A 22,336-nucleotide genomic window follows, 5' to 3' on the forward strand; every position below is an offset into this window, starting at 1 on the left:
AGTGGTGTGGGCGGGGTTATTCAGAGCTCATGAATATGGAGGACTACATGGCAGCAAGTTTAGTCCTCTAGTGATAATCTCGTGTTGATAAAAACAGTGATTTTATCAAAACTACAGCAAGGAGCCTAGTAAGTGACACCGCTGAGATCAGGGTATCTGTCTCTACATTATACTGCTCTCAGATTAGGCGGCAAAATCCTAATGACAAATTATTTTTAACTGAATGAACAGTCATTATGTAACAGCAATATGACCCTCTCACCATTCATCCTTCTAATTCTCTTTTTAATTTTGTCTCTCATTGTTCTTTATTTTTCCATTTCCTGTTTTCATTAAAGGTTATGCACAAATTTGCAACCATTTGTAAACACAGAAGAAAGAGATTCCAGCAGCAGGCGGGTCCAATAAAAAATTCCAATGTTTATTAGGTCATAAAAATCCATAAAAAACATCTCCCACTATCACGTATAAAATTAAAAAGTCTGGCAGACGCAAAACGCATTGCACTGACTAAGGACATGTATCCAAAACGCGTCTGCCAGACTTTTTAATTTTATAGGTGGTGGTGGGAGAAACATTTAAATTTTTACCGGACCCGCCTGCTGCTGGAATCTCCTTCTTCTCTACTAACTCCTGATGCACCGCAGTCTCCGTGCAGTGGATATCCAGGAGGTGAGCTGACTTTGGAGGTTAATTCTTCGTATGTTTTTTCATTTTCATACAGCTTCCATCCTTCTAAGCTTTGCGGCATTTTATCTCTACAACTCTAATGTAGGTATAGTATAATCTTCAAATAATACTCATCTACATCTGTACCCTTTTTCTTATTAAAGAGAATCTGTCAGCAGGTTTTTGCTATGTAATCTGTGGACAGCATGAGGTAGACACAGATTTCAGGGATTTGTCACTTATTATGCTGTGTGCTGTTGTTTCAATACAATGAATGTTTTATCAGAAGGAGATTATCACTGCCCAGACTACCTCTCTCGTGCCAAGTGGTCCATTCTTGCCCCCTCCTCAATAGACAATGTGCACAGAAAGCTCTGATGTTGGCGAGGTTAGCTTTCTGAGCTCTGTTACATGCTGCATCTAAAAACTCTGATTATGTCACAACTGCTGCACCCAGTAAGAAAAGTGATATATTGTTGGTATCAGGGTCTCTTTTCCCACATTATGCTGCTCTCAGATGAGTTAGCAAAAACCTGGCGATAGATTCCTTTTACCTACTAAATGTATGGCTCATGTGTAAGAGCAATATATGGGCACTTTGCCGTCCAATAGCTCATCATTACGCACAATTTCACCTACTTTGGAGATGAATGTGGCCCCCCTTGTGCAGATGTGCAGATTGCACAAATGGTACGTCCAGGTGACAGGTAGAAAATAATATTACAGAAGAATCAGACTACACAGGAGTTATTTTGTAGTCTGTTACCATGAATACACACAGGTTTGGATAAGAGCTTTATAGACACACAATGGCAAAATACTTTAAATCAAGACAACTTTTTTTTTCTGATGAATTGTAACAATAAAACAATTGACCCCACAAGGTATTTCCCTTCTTTTATTTCCCTTCACAAAGACAGATTAAGGCTGTTTTATTATTTCTTTCTTGTTTATTCACTTTCTTAATGTTGGTCATCAATACAGCTTTTGCAGAAACATTACCATTCTCTTTAGTAATTTCCAAAATGATTAGATTCTACACATTTGCATTGTCATAATTTGTCACTTTCCTCCCTTCTGATCGATAATGTGTTTTTGCTGGCAACCATTTGTAATGTTTTTCTCATCTTTTACCATATTGTATTGTTAAAAAAATTGAAAACATTTTCAGTTGTTCAACTACTGAAACCTAAAATCTAATTGCCTATTTGGACATAAGCCATTATATATTTAGGAGGTAGCGTAGTAATGATCATTATCAGCTTAAAATGTGCTTCCATCTGAAAAAACTTTGCAATGGTAGAGATGTGGATGCAATGGGGAATGAAACTCCAGAAGCATGTCTAGTGCGCTTCTCATAAAAATTGCAGTTTAATTAAAGTATTAAAATGAAAGTTAATTTTAAATATTTATGGTCTGATTAATAAAGGTGTTTACTCCCAAATTCCGGGATAAAACACCTTAATAAGTTGCAAAATTTATTTGCAACCAGAAAGTTGTGCAAAAATATTGTAACTTTTAGCATTTTCATAAAATAAATCATAAAATGTTAGAGTTGGAAGGGACCTCCAAGGTCATGGTGTCCAACCCCCTGCTCAATACAGGATTCACTAAACCATCTCAGACAGATGTCTGTCCAGCCTCTGTTTGAAGACTTCTATTGAAGGAGAACTCTCCACCTCTTGTGGCAGTCTGTTCCACTCATTGATCACCCTCACTGTCAAAAAGTTTTTTCTAATATCTAATCTGTATCTTCTCCCTTTCAGTTTCATTCCATTGCTTCTTGTGTTTCCATGTGCAAATGAGAAAAGCTGATCCCTCTACACTGTGACATCCCTTCAGATATTTGTAGACAGCTAGTAAGTCTCTTCTCAGTCTTCTCTTTTGCAAGCTAAACATTCCAAAATCCTCTAACCGTTCCTCATTCGACATTGTTTGCAGACCAATCACCATCCTGGTCGCTCTTCTCTGAACTTGCTCCAGTTCAATGTCTTTAAAATGTGGTGCCCAGAACTGGACACAGTATTCGAGATGGGGCCTGACCAAGGAGGAGTAGAGGGGAATAATTATTTTACATTATCTAGACTCTATGCTTCTGTTAATGCAATCCAGAACTGCGTTTGCCTTTTTTTGCTGCTGCATCAATCACACTGTTGACTCATGTTCAGTCTGTGATCTATTAGTATACCCAAGTCTTTTTCACATGTGCTGTTGCTTAGTTCTATTCCTCCCATTCTGTATATGGTTTTTTCAATTTTCTTTCCCAGATGAAGGATTAGGCATTTCTCCCTGTTAAAAACCATTCTGTTAGTTGCTGCCCACAGTTCCAGTTTGTTTATATCTTTTACAGTCCTCTCTTCTCTAGTATTAGCTATCCCTCCTAGCTTTGTGCCATCAGCAAATGTAATCAGTTTACCCTCAATTACTTCATCTAAATCATTGATAAAGATGTTGAACAACAAAGGGCCCATGTCAGAGCCTTGTGATACCCCATTTGAGACATTCTTCCAACTGGATTTGCAACTATTTATGACCACTCTTTGGGTCTGATCACTAAGCCAGTTATGAATCCACCTAACAGCTGCCTTGTCCATTCCATAGTTGGTCATTTGTTCAATAAGGATGGTATGGGATACTTTGTCATATACTTTTCTGAAGTCAAGATAGACTATATCTACTGTGTTTCCTTGATCCACTCAGTCAGTGATTCTGTCATAGAATGAAATTAAGTTAGTCTCACATGACTTATTAGTTACAAACCCACGCTGGCTCTTGGTAATCGCTTCATTCTCATAAAGGTACTTGCATACTTGTTGGTTAATAATTTGTTCAAAGATCTTTCCTGGTATAGAAGTAAGGCTCACAGGCCTATAGTTCTCTGGGCCCACCTGCTTCCCCTTTTTGAAGATAGGGACAACATTTGTTCTTTTCCAGTCTCCTGGGACTTCTGGGATTTTCATGCTAGTCCCTTCCAGTTAGGTGACTGTCATGATGGATGAAGCATGGCCAGAACATGATGTGGCTAAGCCCCCTATCAAATTCATAAAAAGTTATGCCACTTTGGAGTTATAACTTACTACAGAAATGTGCTTTAGTTCTTGATTGGAGTACATTTTTGACGGAGGTGCACAGAACTTGTAAGATGTGCCTAATTCATTATGTAGCATGCACTAGTTGCACCTCTAAATAAATTTGGTGGATCTTACTCCAGTCACTAATTCATTAAGACTGGTGTGCAAAACACCAGTTTTATTGAATCAGAGCTTTTGTGTCACTAACTCTAAAGTCAAATGGGTCTGGACTAAGGGCTTGATTCGGAAGTTGTGCAAACATTTTGCAACATTCTGCATTTTCACATCAGCAGCATTAGCAAAATTGGCAGAGTATGGGTGGGACAAGTCTTGGCCAAGTCTGCCTGTCTAATTAAATAAAATTGATGCCACTTTGGTGACTTAAATTCACCAGTTATGTACTCCAGTCTTTTCACTAGTTATGTACTGCAGTCTTTTCACTAGTTATGTACTGCAGTCTTTTCAAGTGTTAGTGCACGCCAGTTAAGAGATGAGCCTAATTCATTAAGTGACGAGTGCCTCATTATGAATTAGGTGCATTGTACTCCAGCGAACCCCTTTATTAACGGCAGCAGCAAACAACTGTATGTTCTCAATCGGAGAAAATCAGGCTGATTATGATAATCACAAACTGATCAGATTCTTATCAGAGTATGATCAGAGCGTGATCCAATGTTTTTCAGAGATGGAGAGAACAAAAAAAGTTTTTCCATCTTCTCCATTCATCCAAATGCAGTCCGATGTTTTCCACGGACCCATAGACATGATTGGGCGAGTGCCATCCGATTATCAGAGGCAAATCTGCATGCTGCGATTATTTTCCTTGGAACACTCGGTCCACGGAAAAAATTGGAAATGTGCACTGCCTCATAGAATAACATTGGTCTGAGTGCGATCCGATTTTGTGACGGATCGCAATTGGACCAAAACTATGGTCATCTGCATGAGCCTTAAGACTGATGTGTACAGCGCCATTCTTCATGAATCAGGCCCAGAGTGTTTCTATTGACAAGAACTACATATAAGACCGGTGGCATGATATATTGCTGCCTTCGACGTTACGTTTACTCCAAACGACCCTGTAGAAAGTGCCCAGTGCTTCACTAACACCATTAATTTCCATCTCTTATAGAAGAAATAGGCAGTGTTACTCTTTTCTTTTTATTTCAACTATATAGAAGTTGTTGGGGTGTCTTAACCAGTGGTAAACAAGCAGAAAGCCCATGACATTTTTAAAAAATTGGTAGATAAGAGGTAGGAGATTGGAAAAGTAGAATCTTCAATCTTTCCTTTAGGCAAATGCAACTCAAAGTTTCTATCCAACCAAAACCCAAAGTGGGAAATAGATGCAGGATGCAGAGCAAAGTCACACACCCTATTATTAGGTTAAACAATAGAGAGGTCCAACACCCGACACACCCTGCAGGTTGCCATTTCTGCAATGTACACAGTGTACAGACTTGAAATTGCATGGCTCTGTACACTGTGAAGTTGACTTTCTCAAGCGTTGCAAGTTCAATTCCCATTGAAGTGAATTGAAGCTGAGCTGCAGTACCTCAGAATGGCCACTACGCAGTGTATGGAGCTCTGTTGTTCTGGCTTTCTACACTGTGCATTTGGCCCCAGCAAGACCTGCTTACAGTTGATCTTTAGGGGGTGCCGGGTGTCAGGTCCCCGTCGATCTGCTACGGATGACATATTCTAAAAATGGGCTATCAATATATAAGCCCTGAACAACCTTTTTGAAAGGATTCACTTTAAAAAATATATACTATTCTTTGTGGCTACAAACAAATCAATAAAACTAATTGAAAATGTCACAAATCCTTTCTATATTTGTATTCATGGTGTAAGTAGATGCTCAGCTCTTTTTAAGATCAGAAGCAAATATAGTTCATAGAAGAAATTTTAAAAGCTTTTTCTTGCTGCAATGGAAAGTCAGAAGCTCTGCAATGTTAATGTCATTTGAAGTGCAGTCTATTTTAAAGAGGTACAATATTAGATGAATTGTATCTGAAAATTGCTTTGGCGGTGTATAATCCTTTTTGTTCATGGATAAAAGTGCTTGAATGTATTACTGCACGCCTATTATTTGGTATTCAGTGAAGAACATTGTAAATATACAACAATGCATAAAGAGTTCAGGGCTCCACACGTACCTGACCTTCCCTGTACTTCAGGTAGCTTCCAAAAATTACTACTCTCCTATTAAATCTTATGTAGAAACTTATGTTAAACTTTTATAAAAGAAACTTCAAAAGTTAAAGGTTTCATAAGGATCTCTCATTCATTTAGTGGTGAGTTTGTAACTTTTGTTATAGACAGCGAGCATGTCTCCAGTTGGCATGACAAGTTGTGGAGGACATAATTGAACAGGACATCAAAGCTACAGGACTTAAAGAGCTGTCTAGGGGGTCACATCACTGGGGTATAACCTGATCACCCAAGTTTTGTTTCTCCCTAGAGGTTCCTATTTGTTTTCTCATAAACGGAAAAGCAAGAGAATAAAACAAATGCTACATGCAAATCTTCCTTTTAAAAAGGCATGTTTTGTTAAAGCTGTCAGAAACTGCTCTTCCATGCATACACCGTGTGCACAATTATTATGCAAGGGAGTATTTTGACCATATCATAATTTTTATGCCGATTTTCCAACTCCGCGCTGTATGAATGTGAATGCTTATTGGATGAAGCAGAACAGGTGATGTGTATTTGTGTAATGAGGTAGGGTGAGGCCTAAGGATACAACGCCCTTTACCAAGGAGTACAGAATTATTAGGCAACTTGTTTTCCTCAGGCAAAATGGGCCAAAAATTTGATTTATCTGGCTCAGAAAAGTCAAAAATTGCTACAAGCCTTACAGAGGGATGCAGCAATCTTAAAATTGCTAAGATATTGGGACATTATCACAGAACTATTTAAGGTTTTGTTACAAATAGTCAACAGGGTCGCAATAATGTGTTGAGAATAAAAGATGCACATTATCTGCCAAATATTTGAGAAGAATAAAACGTGCACCGACCAGGAAGCCATTATCCTCCAGTGCTGTCATATTCCAGGACTACAACCTCCTTGGAGCGCCCAGAAGTACAAGGTGTTCAGTGCTCAGAGACATGGCCGAGGTGAGGGAGGCTTAAACCCGACCAAGACACAGAAGGTGAAACATCAAGACTGGGTCAAGAAATATCTGAAGACAGATTTTTCAAAGGTTCTATGGACTGATGAGATGAGAGTGACGGTTGACGAACCAAATGGATGGGCCTGGGGCTGGATCAGCAATGGACACAGATCTCCATGTTGACTGGTATTATTAAAGATGAGTTAGTTGAACATTACTGGGTTGAAGATGGACTCAAAATCATCTCCCAAAACATACTGCCAGTTTTTAGAAGACACCTTCTTCAGCAGTGGTGCAGGAAAAAGTCTGCATCTTTCAAGAAAACTATGATTTTCATGCAGGACAATGCTCTATTACACAGCTGACAGAGCTGTGTAGTTCGGCTCTGCAATTGTTCAGTTCTGGCCACTGACATCACTGAGAACAGCTGATCAGCGGGGGTGCCAGGTGTCGCACGCTCACCAATCTGATATTGATGACCTATCCTAAGGATATGTTATCAATATTTAGTCCTGGACAAACCCTTTTAGAACCCAATAGCACTTTTTTGCCAACAGGTTCCCTTTAAGTCTGTATATTTGACCTCTGAAATGATAAAGAAGACAAATACTTTATTCTAATTGCATTAATTAACAATATAGCCTCCAGAGCAGATTATGTATCTGCATGGAAAGCGCTTTTCACATGTTAGTGTCATTTATCACATTCAGTATTTTTTTCTTTATTCTGGGCAGTGATTTTGAAGGAGGTTTATAGCCTCTGTGATATATATCTAGTCTGCAAAATGTTTGTTTTTTTTTTGCACTGGATGAAATTTGTTTTAATAAGGTAGCAACCAGAGGCATTCCTAGAGTATTGTCCAGTTTATTGATGGGACACAGTGACCTGCTGTGGAACACACATTTAGCATAGAATTTCTAATCTTCGAGCACTAATGAGATGATATGGATGGGAGCAATTTCCAGATGTCACCATGACCAAATGAAGCTCAGTCCATAATATACGACCATGCCGAAAATATAGAACTAGAATGTATAGCGAAGGTATACATTGCCAAGTGTAACTGACTCGCCCCCTGGGCCGTGGGGCACGCGGATCCGGGCGATAGGGGAACGATGGGGGTAGTAGTAGTGGCGGCCCGGTCCCGCGGCTCAGGGTGGTCAGGCCAATGGTAGTCTGCTACGTGCTTTAGATAGTGTCCGACTACGCCACCCGTGGATTGCGGTTATTAGGGACCACCGCTGCAAGGTAGTCCGCTGGGGCTGATGACGGGTGCAGCTGAGGTGATGTGACTCCCCACGGGAAGAGTGCAGCCCCAGGGCAGTGTAGTGGATGTTGGGAGTGATGGTAGTGAGAGTCCCAGTACCGGTAGTGCCGGAGGAGCGAAAAAGCACACAGACAACGTACTGCAGTCCAACGTCTTTACTCACGGTTAATATCCAAGTCACTTCAGCTGGCAATGACTGCCCGAGCCGTGCTGCGTCCACCAGGTGTGGGGCTCGGTCAACTCCCAGGCAGTTCAGGAGCATGGCACAGGACCCCCTTTTATCCTTTCTCTGGCCTGCCTCACCAGTGACCCACTTTTGTCCAGCTGCCGCGGACCTGTGCGGTTAAACGTGGGCCCCGTCCTCCGCTGTCCTATATGGTGCCTTCCTAGCAGGTTTGATGAGGTGTCGCACCAATATATGATCACGACGACCGGTCTTTGGCTGAGGGTTGTTTCTCCTCCACCAACTTGGGATCCGGTACCCTTAATCTGCCTGACCCTGCACCCTGGATTCTCGTGGGTTCTTAGGGTCCCTTCCACCTTCTTGTTCCTGAGCCCTTCTGTTTCTCTGTCTCTCCTTCTTTGCAGTTCCTTTCTGCTTCTGTTCCTTTCTCTTAGAGCTGAGATGAGCTAGAATCTCAGCTCCCCTTCACCTCCTCCTCGGCCTCTTCTCTAGGCCCACTTCTCCTTCTCCTCTCAGGCTCCGGCCTCTTCCCTAGGCCTGCCTCTGGAGCAGCACTCAGCCTGAGCTGCTGCTCCCTGTCAGCTCTCCTCTCCTCACAGACTGAACCTAGATCTAAGATGGTGCCCACCTTTTATACCTCCCTCTAGCCATGAGCCCAGGTGACCAGCAACCAATGGGCTCCTTCCTACACTCAGGAACCGCCCCCTATCTGCCCCTACAGCACTGGGTGTTCCACCCCTCCCTCCCCACTCCAGCAGGGACATGGTCGGTCGTGCCTGCACTTCTGTCTAGTGGGAGCACCGTTGAGCTGTCCCTCGGAAATGGGGTGTGTGTGCTGCATGCAGCTAACTGAGCCCTGGTCCATTCTCCATCCTTACCCGGGAGTGGAATATCACACCTCTGGTCTGAGGTGCAATACCCCTGTAGCGGCCGAGCCCTCAGGGCGCTACATTCCCCCCTGGTAAAGCACAGCACGTCCTCGGGCTGGAAAAGAGCAAAAACAGTTGATTACAGGACATGCAAAACTTTTTTCAATAACTTTTTACATTAGAAACAGACATTACGGTTCAACTCCCTTTATGGGACACACTTTTCTTTTCACTAGACATTATAGAAAACTTTTTCAATACTTCCGGAACTCTTTTGTATAAAACATTATAGAAAACTTTCACATTACTATTTAGCAGCATATAAAATCTAAAACATTTTTAATTAAAGCACATCCTTGTATTCTTGGTTCACGGTCGCGGTGCAACTTGCGACCAGGTGTTCATTCTTCTTAAAGGTGCAACACTCTAGCGAACTTGTCTTGAGGTAGACGTTGCAGTTCTTTTATAAAACCAGTAGGGGGCGCTTTAAGAAGCGCAACTATATACAAGGGATTGGCCGTTCCCAGTCCTCGGCCGGTGGGGATAGGGGAATGGCTGCTCACAGTCCTCAGCCTGTTAGGGGAAGAGGGATGGCTGCTCACAGTCCTCAGCCAGGTTACTTAGGGGATAGGGGATAACGTTCACACAGTTCTATATCAGTCCCAACGGGGACCATACTTCACTCTGTAACAGTCCCACACAGTTCCTTTGCACCCTTATGGGTAACTATTTACAATGCCACTTGACCGTTCACTGGTAACGGTGTCTTTGCGACGCTCCTTCTTCCTCCTCATACGGATCTTCAGGCCCGTCCGGGCCCTCCTGGTACTCAGCGTCCGATTAGTGCTGTTCCTCCTCCTCCACTACTCGGCGGACGTGTAGGGCGTACCACCCCTTCACGCCTTGGTGTCGGGTGTAAGACACCACATCGCTTGGGAATAGATCCCGCCCACGATGGCCTTCCGGTAGGTGACTCTCCACATCTCTCCTTGTCACAAACACGTCGCTGATGGTCTCGGGGTCTCGGATGAAACCCCAGCCGCGCTCCATCTGGAACTTCACCACAGTCCCGGTGACTCGGGGTCTGCGGGCAGTTCGGGGATCTCGCCGCGCCTTCATTTTCTGCTCCGCGCTCTGGACCTGCAGCTTTTCTTGTTTCACCCGCCGCTCGCGCTGCTCCTTTTCAAACATCTCCAGCTGTTGGCGGCAGGCCTCTCGCCGCTCGGCTGCGCTCGCTCGCGTTTCCTTCGTGAACCCCATCAGGTGCTCCCCTGTGGGGTCCCATTCAAATTGGGCGTCTTCTAATGGCAGCTGGGGAATTTCTTGAGGCGCTGGAGCAGGTATGAGGGGCTCAGAGGGTACTTCGATCTCCGCGGACGGGCTCTTCCGGAAGCGGGGGTTGACAAACTTGGGGGGCCAGATGAAAGGCAGCCCTCTCCGGAGTGGTGTGCTGGGCAAAGAGATCCGCGCCCAGTGGTGGTACTGCAGCAGCAGGGGGCGCAGGTGGGTTGGCGGCGCCCGGGGGCACGGGGCCTTGCGACCAGGCCCGTGCGGGTCGTTTTCTGGTTGCTCCCAAGGGTGGCACAGCTGGTGCAGGAGGTTCCGTCAGGGCAGCGACGCCCGGGAGTGCAGGGCCTTGCGGCCGGGCCTGCGGTGGCGGTCGGCTGAGCACGCCCGGGGTCAGAGGGCACGGCATGGGGCGGGGCTCGCTGGCAGCGTCGACGGCCTGGGGGCTGGTTGATGGCGGTGAGGGCACCCTGTCAACAGCGGGTCCCGGTGCGTGGGGCTCCGCGACGGGGTGCAGGGGCAGGTCGGCGGCCCTAGGATTCGGTGCAGGGGCGTCTCCGTTACCTGCCTCTGCTGTCGCGGCCTCCTCCGCGGCGTCGTCCTCGGCCTCCGCTCGGCCCTCACTGGCTGGTGTGCTGCTTGTGGCTGGCGCCTTCGGCTGCAGGATCACAGCCCGCCGGGCCACTTCCTCCTTCCATCCGGCGATCACTTCTTGCTGCGCCCGGACCATCCTCCGGTCCAGTTCTTCCAGCGCCGCCCGTGTGTATTCGGGATCCTCCTTGGGGAGATGGGCTAACAGCTCGGTGAGGCTGCATGGTGGTGTTGCTTGCAGCAGGCCCTTTACCAGGGTACCGGCACTGATTTCCCCCTCCATCTCCGGGTGCGGCCTGGCCAGACTGATCACGACTGCGCCCTGCCCCACAGTTTTCTTCTCTCTCCGCCCCCAGAGGGGGTGGTCCTGGGGCATTCTGCTGACAATCACTTTCAGGGGCACCCCCCCCCATGTTGATGGACATCTCCACTGCTGCATTCATGGCTGGTGGGGGCGGGCTCCTTCTTTGGCGCCATTCTGGGACCTGGCCCACGATGGGAGGTGGCTTCCTGCTGTCTTTTGGTGCGCACATAATGGCGTCCGCTCTGCCAGGGCGGGAAAGACGGATGAAGATGGCGGGAAACGGTCCAAGATGGCGTCTGATGGCGGGAATCGGCTCCGGATGGCGGGAAACGACTCCGGACGGCGGGAAACTTCTTTTTAAGGTACATGTGTAATTCTCTTCAGGCACGCAATACCCGTTTGTGGCGGGTTGGTCACGATCCTGCCGACTACGCCAAAGCTGACTCGCCCCCTGGGCCGTGGGGCACGCGGATCCGGGCGATAGGGGAACGATGGGGGTAGTAGTAGTGGCGGCCCGGTCCCGCGGCTCAGGGTGGTCAGGCCAATGGTAGTCTGCTACGTGCTTTAGATAGTGTCCGACTACGCCACCCGTGGATTGCGGTTATTAGGAACCGCCGCTGCAAGGCAGTCCGCTGGGGCTGATGACGGGTGCAGCTGAGGTGATGTGACTCCCCACGGGAAGAGTGCAGCCCCAGGGCAGTGTAGTGGATGTTGGGAGTGATGGTAGTGAGAGTCCCAGTACCGGTAGTGCCGGAGGAGCGAAAAAGCACACAGACAACGTACTGCAGTCCAGCGTCTTTATTCACGGTTAATATCCAAGTCACTTCAGCTGGCAATGACTGCCCGAGCCGTGCTGCGTCCACCAGGTGTGGGGCTCGGTCAACTCCCAGGCAGTTCAGGAGCATGGCACAGGACCCCCTTTTATCCTTTCTCTGGCCTGCCTCACCAGTGACCCACTTTTGTCCAGCTGCCGCGGACCTGTGCGGTTAAACGTGGGCCCCGTCCTCCGCTGTCCTATATGGTGCCTTCCTAGCAGGTTTGATGAGGTGTCGCACCAATATATGATCACGACGACCGGTCTTTGGCTGAGGGTTGTTTCTCCTCCACCAACTTGGGATCCGGTACCCTTAATCTGCCTGACCCTGCACCCTGGATTCTCGTGGGTTCTTAGGGTCCCTTCCACCTTCTTGTTCCTGAGCCCTTCTGTTTCTCTGTCTCTCCTTCTTTGCAGTTCCTTTCTGCTTCTGTTCCTTTCTCTTAGAGCTGAGATGAGCTAGAATCTCAGCTCCCCTTCACCTCCTCCTCGGCCTCTTCTCTAGGCCCACTTCTCCTTCTCCTCTCAGGCTCCGGCCTCTTCCCTAGGCCTGCCTCTGGAGCAGCACTCAGCCTGAGCTGCTGCTCCCTGTCAGCTCTCCTCTCCTCACAGACTGAACCTAGATCTAAGATGGTGCCCACCTTTTATACCTCCCTCTAGCCATGAGCCCAGGTGACCAGCAACCAATGGGCTCCTTCCTACACTCAGGAACCGCCCCCTATCTGCCCCTACAGCACTGGGTGTTCCACCCCTCCCTCCCCACTCCAGCAGGGACATGGTCGGTCGTGCCTGCACTTCTGTCTAGTGGGAGCACCGTTGAGCTGTCCCTCGGAAATGGGGTGTGTGCTGCATGCAGCTAACTGAGCCCTGGTCCATTCTCCATCCTTACCCGGGAGTGGAATATCACACCTCTGGTCTGAGGTGCAATACCCCTGTAGTGGCCGAGCCCTCGGGGCGCTACATAACCATAGGTAACTTTATGTGACTATACTGACGCGCCCCCTGGGCCAGTGTTGTTTGGGGGATACCCAGAGCCGGATCAGATGGGGGTTGTAGTCTCCGAGTGGCGGTGTCCCGGTCCGTGCCCAGGGTGTCAAGCTCAGTGTGTGGCAGTCCTACAGATGTTACTGGATGTTCTTTAGTGTCGACTACGCCACCCGTTGATTTGCGGTCACTACGGCCGCCACTGCAGCAGGGTCCGCTGAGGCTGGTGGTGTGTGTGCAGCTCAGGTAGTATAACCCCCAACGGGAGGGGTATAGCCTCAGGGGGTCAGTTGCAGAGGATGGTGGTTGTGGAGGTGCAGTGAGGATGGTAATGAAACTCAGAGTCGGGCTGTGCAGTTCAGGGTTTTTACTTACTGCTTTTGTGTTGGTCACTCCGGCCTTGAGTGACCACCCGAGCCGTGCTGCGTCCACCAGGTCCTGGACTCGGCCAACCCCCAGGTGATTCTGGAGCGTGTTCCTGAGCTCCCTTTCTGACTTGTCCTTCTCTCTGGCCTTCCCCACCAGGGATCCACCTAAGTCCGGCTCCCTCGGGCCTCTTGTTGGTAAAACCCTTGTCTCTGGGTTCCCTGACCCTATTCTTGGTTTGCCTTCCGGGTGGATTTAGTGGGTGGTCGTGGCAGATCCTGCCCACGACCTCCGGTCTCTGGCTAAGGATTAGTGCCCTCCACCAGCTTGGGATCCGGTACCCTTGTGCCAACTCTTCACCCTCTGGTCTAATTTTGGGTTCTTGGAGTTCCCTCTTCTCCCCCTCTGGGTCCTTCTTTTCTCCTCTCTCTCACTCTCTTGGCCTTGGAGCTGGCTGAGCTGACTTTCTGACCAAACCTCTACAAAAGACTGGCTGTTGACTTTCAGACCAAACCTCTACAAAAGACTGGCTGTTGACTTTCAGACCAAACCTCTACAAAAGACCCTGTTCTAAGATGGTTCCCACCTTATATACTCCCTCTATGTGTGAGCTCAGGTGACCAGCACCCAATGAGCTCCTAGCATTACCCAGACTGCTCCCCCTATCTGCCCCTACACTACTGGGATGTTCCACCCCCCTCCCACTCCAGCCAGGGACAGACACTATCGTACCTGCACATAAACTGGTGGGAGTACCGTTGATCTGTCCCCCGGAAATGGGATGTATGTAGTGCATGCAGCCTACTGAGCTCAGTTCCACACTCCATCCTTACCCGGGAGTGGAATATCACACCTCTGGCTGAGGTGCAATACCCCTGTAGCAGCCGAATCCTCAGGGTGCTACATTCCCCCCTGGTAAATCACAGCACGTCCTCGGGCTGTAAGATATAAAAAACATCCAAAACATACAATTTTTTTTTTTTTTCATAAACATAAACATATAAAACATCACATATATTATCAGCAATAAAACTTTTCATATAAAACTTTTCATAAATAACATCCTTGTAAACACTCTTGCTCCTCCGGCCACGGTGCAACTTGTGACCGGGAAAAGTGCGACAGTCTCCTTTAGAAACACGGTTTTCCTATAAAACCAATAGAGGGCGCCTTAGAAAGCGCAACTATATACAGGGGGAATATGGCCGCTCTCAGTCCTCGGCCAGGTAATGGGAATAGGGACACACGGGTTAACAGTTCACTCTTGTCCCAACGGGGACATATTTAAAGCAGCAACAGTTCACTGTACCCCGATGGGTAACTATTTACAGTCTCTTTACCGTACTTTAACGACGGCGTCCTCCTGCTCCTTCTTTGGATTCAGACCCGTCCGGGTCCTCCTGCTCCTCCTCACACCGCAGCTCCTCCTCCGTCAGGCGATGTACATGGAGGGTGTAGGGTCCTTTGGCACACTTGTGCCGGGTGAAGGTGACCTCGTCCCCTACATACAGGTCACGACCTCTGTGTCCCTCCGGCAGATGGCTTTCTACGTCTCTGCGGGTGACAAAGACGTCGCCGGGGGTATGATGGTCTCTTATGAAGCCCCACCCATGCTGCAGGTTGAATTTAATCACAGTCCCGGTGGTACGGGGACCATGAGCTGCACGGGGATCTCTCCTGGTCCGGCTCTTCTGCTCCGCGCTCCATATCTGTGCTTGCTGTTCCCGGACCCGCCTCTCTCTCCGCTCCCTCTCGAAGACCTCGAGCTGCTGGCGGCAGCACTCTGCACGCTCCGCTGCGGCCGCCCGAGTCTCCTGAGTGAACCCCATGAGGTCTCCTCCGGTGGGGTCCCACTCAAACTGTGCCTCCTCTAGCGGGGGCTGGGTCCTCCTGACGGGCTTCGGAGCCGGAATCAGGGGCTCACACAGGGGCCTCGCCCTTTGGAGTTCCAGTTGGTAGTACTCCTGGGGCCATGTGAAGGGCTGCCCATCCGGGCACGTATGCTGGGCGAACAGGTCCTCACCCAGGTGCGGTACTTTAGGTGTTATGGGCGCTGTGGTGGTAGCGGCGCCCGGGTTGACCAGGACTTGCGACCAGGCTTGGGGCACGCTAAAGGAAAAGGGCACCGTAAGAACGGCGGCACCCGTGGTTACTCGGCCCTGCGACCAGGCTGGTGGCTCCGCGGAGGTAGGGGGCGCTGTTGGAATGGCGGCGCCCGGGTGTACTAGGCCTTGCGACCAGGCCGATGGTATTTCCTGCTTTGCCGCGCTCAGGGTCGAAGCGCGTGACGTCACAGGGGTCGCGGCCGCGGTTTCCGGTTGAGGCCTAGTCTGCGGCGGTGACGATGCAGCGACGGGCACGGCAGGGGGAACTTCGGGCTCTGCGACGGGGAGCTGGGGCAGGCACGCGGTTTCCTGGCTCGGGGTAGAGACGTCCCCTTTACCTGCCTCCATTCGTTCAGCTCCCTTCTCGGCGCCGTCTCCGGCCTTGAGTCCTCCTGCACCATCCTCAGAGGCGGTCTGTCTCCTCGTCTCGGGTGGCGTGCTCCGCTGACGGGTTTCGGTCCGCTGGGCCATCTCTCGGCTCCACTCCGCCAACGTCTCTCGCTGCACCTGGGCCATCCTCCGTGCGAGGCCCTCCAGCGCAGTCTGTGCACACTCCCGGTCTCGGGGGAGCTGTGCCAGGACCTCCACTAGGCCTAGTGGGGTTGTGGTTTGTAGCAGGCTCCTGACCACTGGGTCGGTGCTGCCTGACTCTCCCTCCATCTCCGGGTAGGCTTTCTCTGGACTCCTCTCCAGACTTCTTGTCTCCGGGTGCGCTCTCTCCAGACTGCTCCAGGCGACACCCATCTTTGCTCTCTTGTTCTGTCTCCGCCCACATTGAAGGTGGTCCCGGGGCAACTTTGTGATTGTCAGTTCCAAGGGCAGTTCTCTCACGCTGATGGACACTTCCAGCATCACAGTCTCTGTTGGTGGGCGCGGTTTCCGCTTTTGGCGCCATTCTTCGACCTGGCCCACGATGGGAGGTGGCCTCTTGCCACCCTCTGGCACGCCCATAATGGCGTCCGCTCTTCCAAGGCGGGAAATCTTTGGAAATGGCGGGAAAAAGCTGCAAATGGCGGACAACCGGCGGGAAACGACCTGTGATGGAGTCCGTTGGCGGGGACCCTCCGGAACCGGCGGGAGACTTCTTTTTGAGGTAACGGTGAACTTTTCTTCAGGCACGCAGTACCCGGTTGTTGCGGGCACGTTATCCTGCCGACTATGCCAAAGTTGACGCGCCCCCTGGGCCAGTGTTGTTTGGGGGATACCCGGAGCCGGATCAGATGGGGGTTGTAGTCTCCGAGTGGCGGTGACCCGGTCCGTGCCCAGGGTGTCAAGCTCAGTGTGTGGCAGTCCTACAGATGTTACTGGATGTTCTTTAGTGTCGACTACGCCACCCGTTGATTTGCGGTCACTACGGCCGCCGCTGCAGCAGGGTCCGCTGAGGCTGGTGGTGTGTGTGCAGCTCAGGTAGTATAACCCCCAACGGGAGGGGTATAGCCTCAGGGGGTCAGTTGCAGAGGATGGTGGTTGTGGAGGTGCAGTGAGGATGGTAATGAAACTCAGAGTCGGGCTGTGCAGTTCAGGGTTTTTACTTACTGCTTTTGTGTTGGTCACTCCGGCCTTGAGTGACCACCCGAGCCGTGCTGCGTCCACCAGGTCCTGGACTCGGCCAACCCCCAGGTGATTCTGGAGCGTGTTCCTGAGCTCCCTTTCTGACTTGTCCTTCTCTCTGGCCTTCCCCACCAGGGATCCACCTAAGTCCGGCTCCCTCGGGCCTCTTGTTGGTAAAACCCTTGTCTCTGGGTTCCCTGACCCTATTCTTGGTTTGCCTTCCGGGTGGATTTAGTGGGTGGTCGTGGCAGATCCTGCCCACGACCTCCGGTCTCTGGCTAAGGATTAGTGCCCTCCACCAGCTTGGGATCCGGTACCCTTGTGCCAACTCTTCACCCTCTGGTCTAATTTTGGGTTCTTGGAGTTCCCTCTTCTCCCCCTCTGGGTCCTTCTTTTCTCCTCTCTCTCACTCTCTTGGCCTTGGAGCTGGCTGAGCTGACTTTCTGACCAAACCTCTACAAAAGACTGGCTGTTGACTTTCAGACCAAACCTCTACAAAAGACTGGCTGTTGACTTTCAGACCAAACCTCTACAAAAGACCCTGTTCTAAGATGGTTCCCACCTTATATACTCCCTCTATGTGTGAGCTCAGGTGACCAGCACCCAATGAGCTCCTAGCATTACCCAGACTGCTCCCCCTATCTGCCCCTACACTACTGGGATGTTCCACCCCCCTCCCACTCCAGCCAGGGACAGACACTATCGTACCTGCACATAAACTGGTGGGAGTACCGTTGATCTGTCCCCCGGAAATGGGATGTATGTAGTGCATGCAGCCTACTGAGCTCAGTTCCACACTCCATCCTTACCCGGGAGTGGAATATCACACCTCTGGCTGAGGTGCAATACCCCTGTAGCAGCCGAATCCTCAGGGTGCTACAATACCAGTAATAGCTTAAATATTTATGCACAATTTAATTACATTTCTAATTGTATTACAAGTATGGATTTTTGAAATATGTTGCTGTATTGAAACCCCTTGACTGACAGCGATTCATAGTCATTAAAGAGGCTACTGACATCAGCATTCAGCACATAACCATGATGCCCGTAGTACGGCTGTAATGGTTAAATGCTGGTAGAGTGTAGATAAAGTTTGGTAGGACCACTAGAGTCCTTAGAAGTATAACCCAGCTCACCTGGCTAATGGCACATATGAGAGCGGAAACATGTGGCCACACGTGGGACGATTCAAGAAAAGAAATAATCCATCTTCTCAAATGCAAAAAGTTTTATTTTCCAAAAATGTAAAAGCATGATTGTTTGCATGATGATTTTCACCATGAAATCCTTGCATTCATGCTTTTACATTTTTGGAAAATAAGACCACTGGAGGACAGCAAAACTAAAGGGGAAAGAGGAGAGTTGTGTTAATTTCTTTTCTTACAAAACATTGGATTGATGAGTTTATTTTTTTTTTTTAAAGATGGATATCCCCTTTAAGGTCCCTGCGTCCATAGTTTTAGCATGTGAAGCATAAGTGAAACATATGTATTGCTTCCGTGTCTAAAATGAACTAGACAACAAATGTAATGGAGACAATAGGGGAAAGGGTTGAGTGCCAGAATTATGGCAGAACAGTCACAACTTTTGCACAAATTGTCACAATTGTGACTTGTTTATTTTCTATTGCTCTGGCTATTTTCTTGAAAGAGAAAAGGTTTTAATGTAATGGGTCTGATAAATTTATTATAATTTTTGCCAGTAATTGGCAGTAATTCTAGCGAAAATCCATGTCAGCGCGTACCTAGCGCACATTTCACATTGTGGCAAACCGTCAGCCAGAGATCTGTGGAAGTTATTAAGAGGTCTGCACCATCTTCAGGTGCAATTACACTATAAGATTACACCAGGGAAAAATTTTGAACACAATTTTTGTTGAGTTTGATTTTTCTGCTGATATAGAGTAAAATAGGCATGCTGATTTAAAAACTGCAGTTAGTTTTCTTCTAGCACGTCAGTTTTTTTCTCTACAGCTTATCTTAATGCAACTATTCTAGGCTGGATCGAGGGTTGCACTAGTGCTTTCCTATTGGCCGAGAGTGAACATCCCTGGAGTGGGGAGGGGTGGAGGACGACCTTGGCTATTCAGTTACACATGAGATAGTGTGTCGAGAGGAGTGTGCCACTCTATATAGTAAAATGTATTCCGAAACGGTTAGCAAAATTATTTTTTTTTTTTACGCACTTATTTTCTTTCTTTCAGATTATGTGTATCTCAGCTATTTCTCATCGCATAAACAGCCTTGATTCCTTTTGTTAAATCTGTGGCAGTTTCACCATTCGCAGTCAAAGGACAAACATCAGCATGTTTTTCAAGCAAACCTATTTTGCATATTTCAAAGTAAAACTTGGTGATCAAGCCTTGGGCTCCTCACAAGGTGTGTAAGCAGTGTGTCAAGAGTTTATGGATGTGGATGAAGGGAAATGTCACGGGTGTGTCAGAAGTGACAGACAATCGTCCTGCAGTTGGTTGCAGGAGATCTCTACGTTTGGCATTGCAGACACCTTCTTAGAGGCTGTCTCTCTAGGACCCAGTGGCTACCTTCCTTTGGCTAATTAACACCCTGACCTGGGTGTATAAATGCCTTCTGTCTGCTAGAGGGAGGTGCCGGCGATATGCACATTACCCTTTGTGAAGGCTCGGAGCAAGTGCATTACTTCATCCTCTCTTGAGCTATGAGGACGGGTGTTCATCTCTCTGAAGTCGACTAAAAGCTAAGGTATCTTCCTTTGTTTGTTCTCCCTTGTTGTCTTTAGTGGTCAGTGGGGATCGACTAATGCTCATCCCCCTCCCTTCCCTAGCCAGGGCCCAAAGCCAGGGAAAGTCAGGGCGAGGTTCGCATGCGGCGGTTCGTGAAGAGCCAATACAGGGACATTAATGGAGACAGGGTGATATTAGATCAGCCTAGGAGGTCTCCACTTCCCCCTTTACCTAGAGTCTGGGCTCCCTTTCCCTCTTCCCTTTGTGTTGCACTAAGTCTTTCCCACACCTTGCATGACAGGAAAACATGATAACATGCCATTTGATATATATATATATGTTTTGGCGAGAGCCAGGAGGGCATCCCAGTGACTATTGCTTTTGTAAAGTGGAAACTTCAGGATATAAGAAGATACATATAAAATAGAGCATCCTAGTCTACCATCAGCTATACGTCCAGTGTCTCATTCAGCTGAAATCCCAGTGCCAGTTTTCCTTGAACTATCCTCTTTTCAAGAACAGTATTATGGTGAAGAACAGATGTATGTACATATGATGGCTGACTATTGCTGGAGCATCAGGTGAGATTGTCTACAGATTGAACACCCCCCTCCCTGGGCCAGTGCTGTTAGGGGATTACCCGGAGCCGGATCAGATGGGGGTTGTAGTCTCCGAGTGGCGGCGACCCGGTCCGTGCCCAGGGTGTCAAACTCAGTGTGTGGCAGTCTTGATAGATGTTATTGGTGTTCTTTAGTGTCGACTACGCCACCCATTGATTTGCGGTCAAAAGGCCGCCGCTGCAGCAGGGTCCGCTGAGGCTGTTGGTATGTGCGCAGCTTTGGTAGTATAACCCCCAACGGGAGGGGTATAGCCTCAGGGGGTCAGATGTAGAGGATGGTGGTTGTGAAGGTGCAGGATGAATCAGCAAGAAGACTCAGAGTCGGGCTGTGCAGTTCAGGGGTTTTTACTTACGGGTGTTCTTATGGTCACTCTGGCCTGAAGCGACCACCCGAGCCGTGCTGCGTCCACCAGGTCCTGGACTCGGCTAACCCCCAGGCAGTTCTGGAGCGTGGTCCTGAGCTCCTGTCTGACTTTCCCTCTCTTCTGGCCGTTCTCACCAGGGATCCACCTATGTCCGGCTCCCTCGGGTCTCTTGGTGGGTACACCTCCTCTGGGTTCCCTGACCCTATACTTGGTCTGCCTTCCTGGTGGATGTGGTGAGGGTCGTGGCAGATCCTGCCCACGACCTCCGGTCTCTGGCTAAGGTGTGCTTTTCTCTCTGCCAGCTTGGGATCCGGTACCCTAGGTGCCAACTCTTCACCCTCTGATCTAATTTTGGGTTCTTGGAGTTCCCTCTTGTTTTCTCTGGGTCCTTCAGACTCCTCTCTCTCTCTTGGCCTTGGAGCTGGGCCCAGCCGGAACCACAACTCCCTGTCAGCCCTTCTGGCTGAGCTTCTCTGCTCTGCTCCTCAGGTTACACTCTGACAGACTGACCCTGTCCTAAGATGGTGCCCACCTTATATACTCCCTCTATGTGTGAGCTCAGGTGACCAGCACCCAATGAGCTCCTAGCATTACCCAGACTGCTCCCCCTATCTGCCCCTACACTACTGGGATGTTCCACCCCCCTCCCACTCCAGCCAGGAACAGACACTGTCGTACCTGCACATAAACTGGTGGGAGTACCGTCGGTCTGTTCCCTGGAAATGGGATGTGTGTAGTGCATGCAGCTAACTGAGCTCAGTTCCACACTCCATCCTTACCCGGGAGTGGAATATCACACCTCTGGGTTGAGGTGCAATACCCCTGTAGCAGCCGAATCCTCAGGGTGCTACATCAGCATCTCTGCCTCTCTGGAGGAGAGTTTGATAAGTGAAAGAGTCATTTTCTGTGACAATATACACTGCTCAAAAAAATAAAGGGAACACTTAAACAACAGAATATAACTCCAAGCAAATCAAACTTCTGTGAAATCAAACTTAGGAAGCAACACTGATTGACAATCAATTTCACATGCTGTTGTGAAAATGGAATAGACAATAGATGGAAATTATTGGCAATTATCAAGACACCCTCAATAAAGGAGTGGTTCTGCTGGTGGGGACCACAGACCACATCTCAGTACCATTGCTTTCTGGCTGATGTTTTGGTCACTTTTGAATGTTGGTTGTGCTTTCACACTCGTGCTAGCATGAGACGGACTCTACAACCCACGGAAGTTGCTCAAGTAGTGCAGCTCATCCAGGATGGCACATCAATGCGAGCTGTGGCAAGAAGGTTTGCTGTGTCTGTCAGCGTAGTGTCCAGAGGCTGGAGGCGCTACCAGGAGACAAGCCAGTACACCAGGAGACATGGAGGGGGCCATAGGAGTGCAACAACCCAGCAGCAGGACCTCTACCTCCGCCTTTGTGCAAGGAGGAACAGGAGGAGCACTGCCAGAGCCCTGAAAAAT

General features: G+C 48.8%; 1 protein-coding gene across 1 annotated transcript in view; it reads right to left on the reverse strand.

Moving 5' to 3' along the window:
• Positions 1-22,336, reverse strand: part of LOC141161570 (voltage-gated delayed rectifier potassium channel KCNH8-like) — a 754,200-nt gene that overhangs the window by 484,550 nt on the left and 247,314 nt on the right. The window lies entirely within an intron of this gene.

Source organism: Phyllobates terribilis, unplaced genomic scaffold (genome assembly GCF_046119375.1).
Source record: "Phyllobates terribilis strain yellow unplaced genomic scaffold, ASM4611937v1 Scaffold_9__5_contigs__length_417890890, whole genome shotgun sequence".
Taxonomy (NCBI): Eukaryota; Metazoa; Chordata; class Amphibia; order Anura; family Dendrobatidae; genus Phyllobates; species Phyllobates terribilis.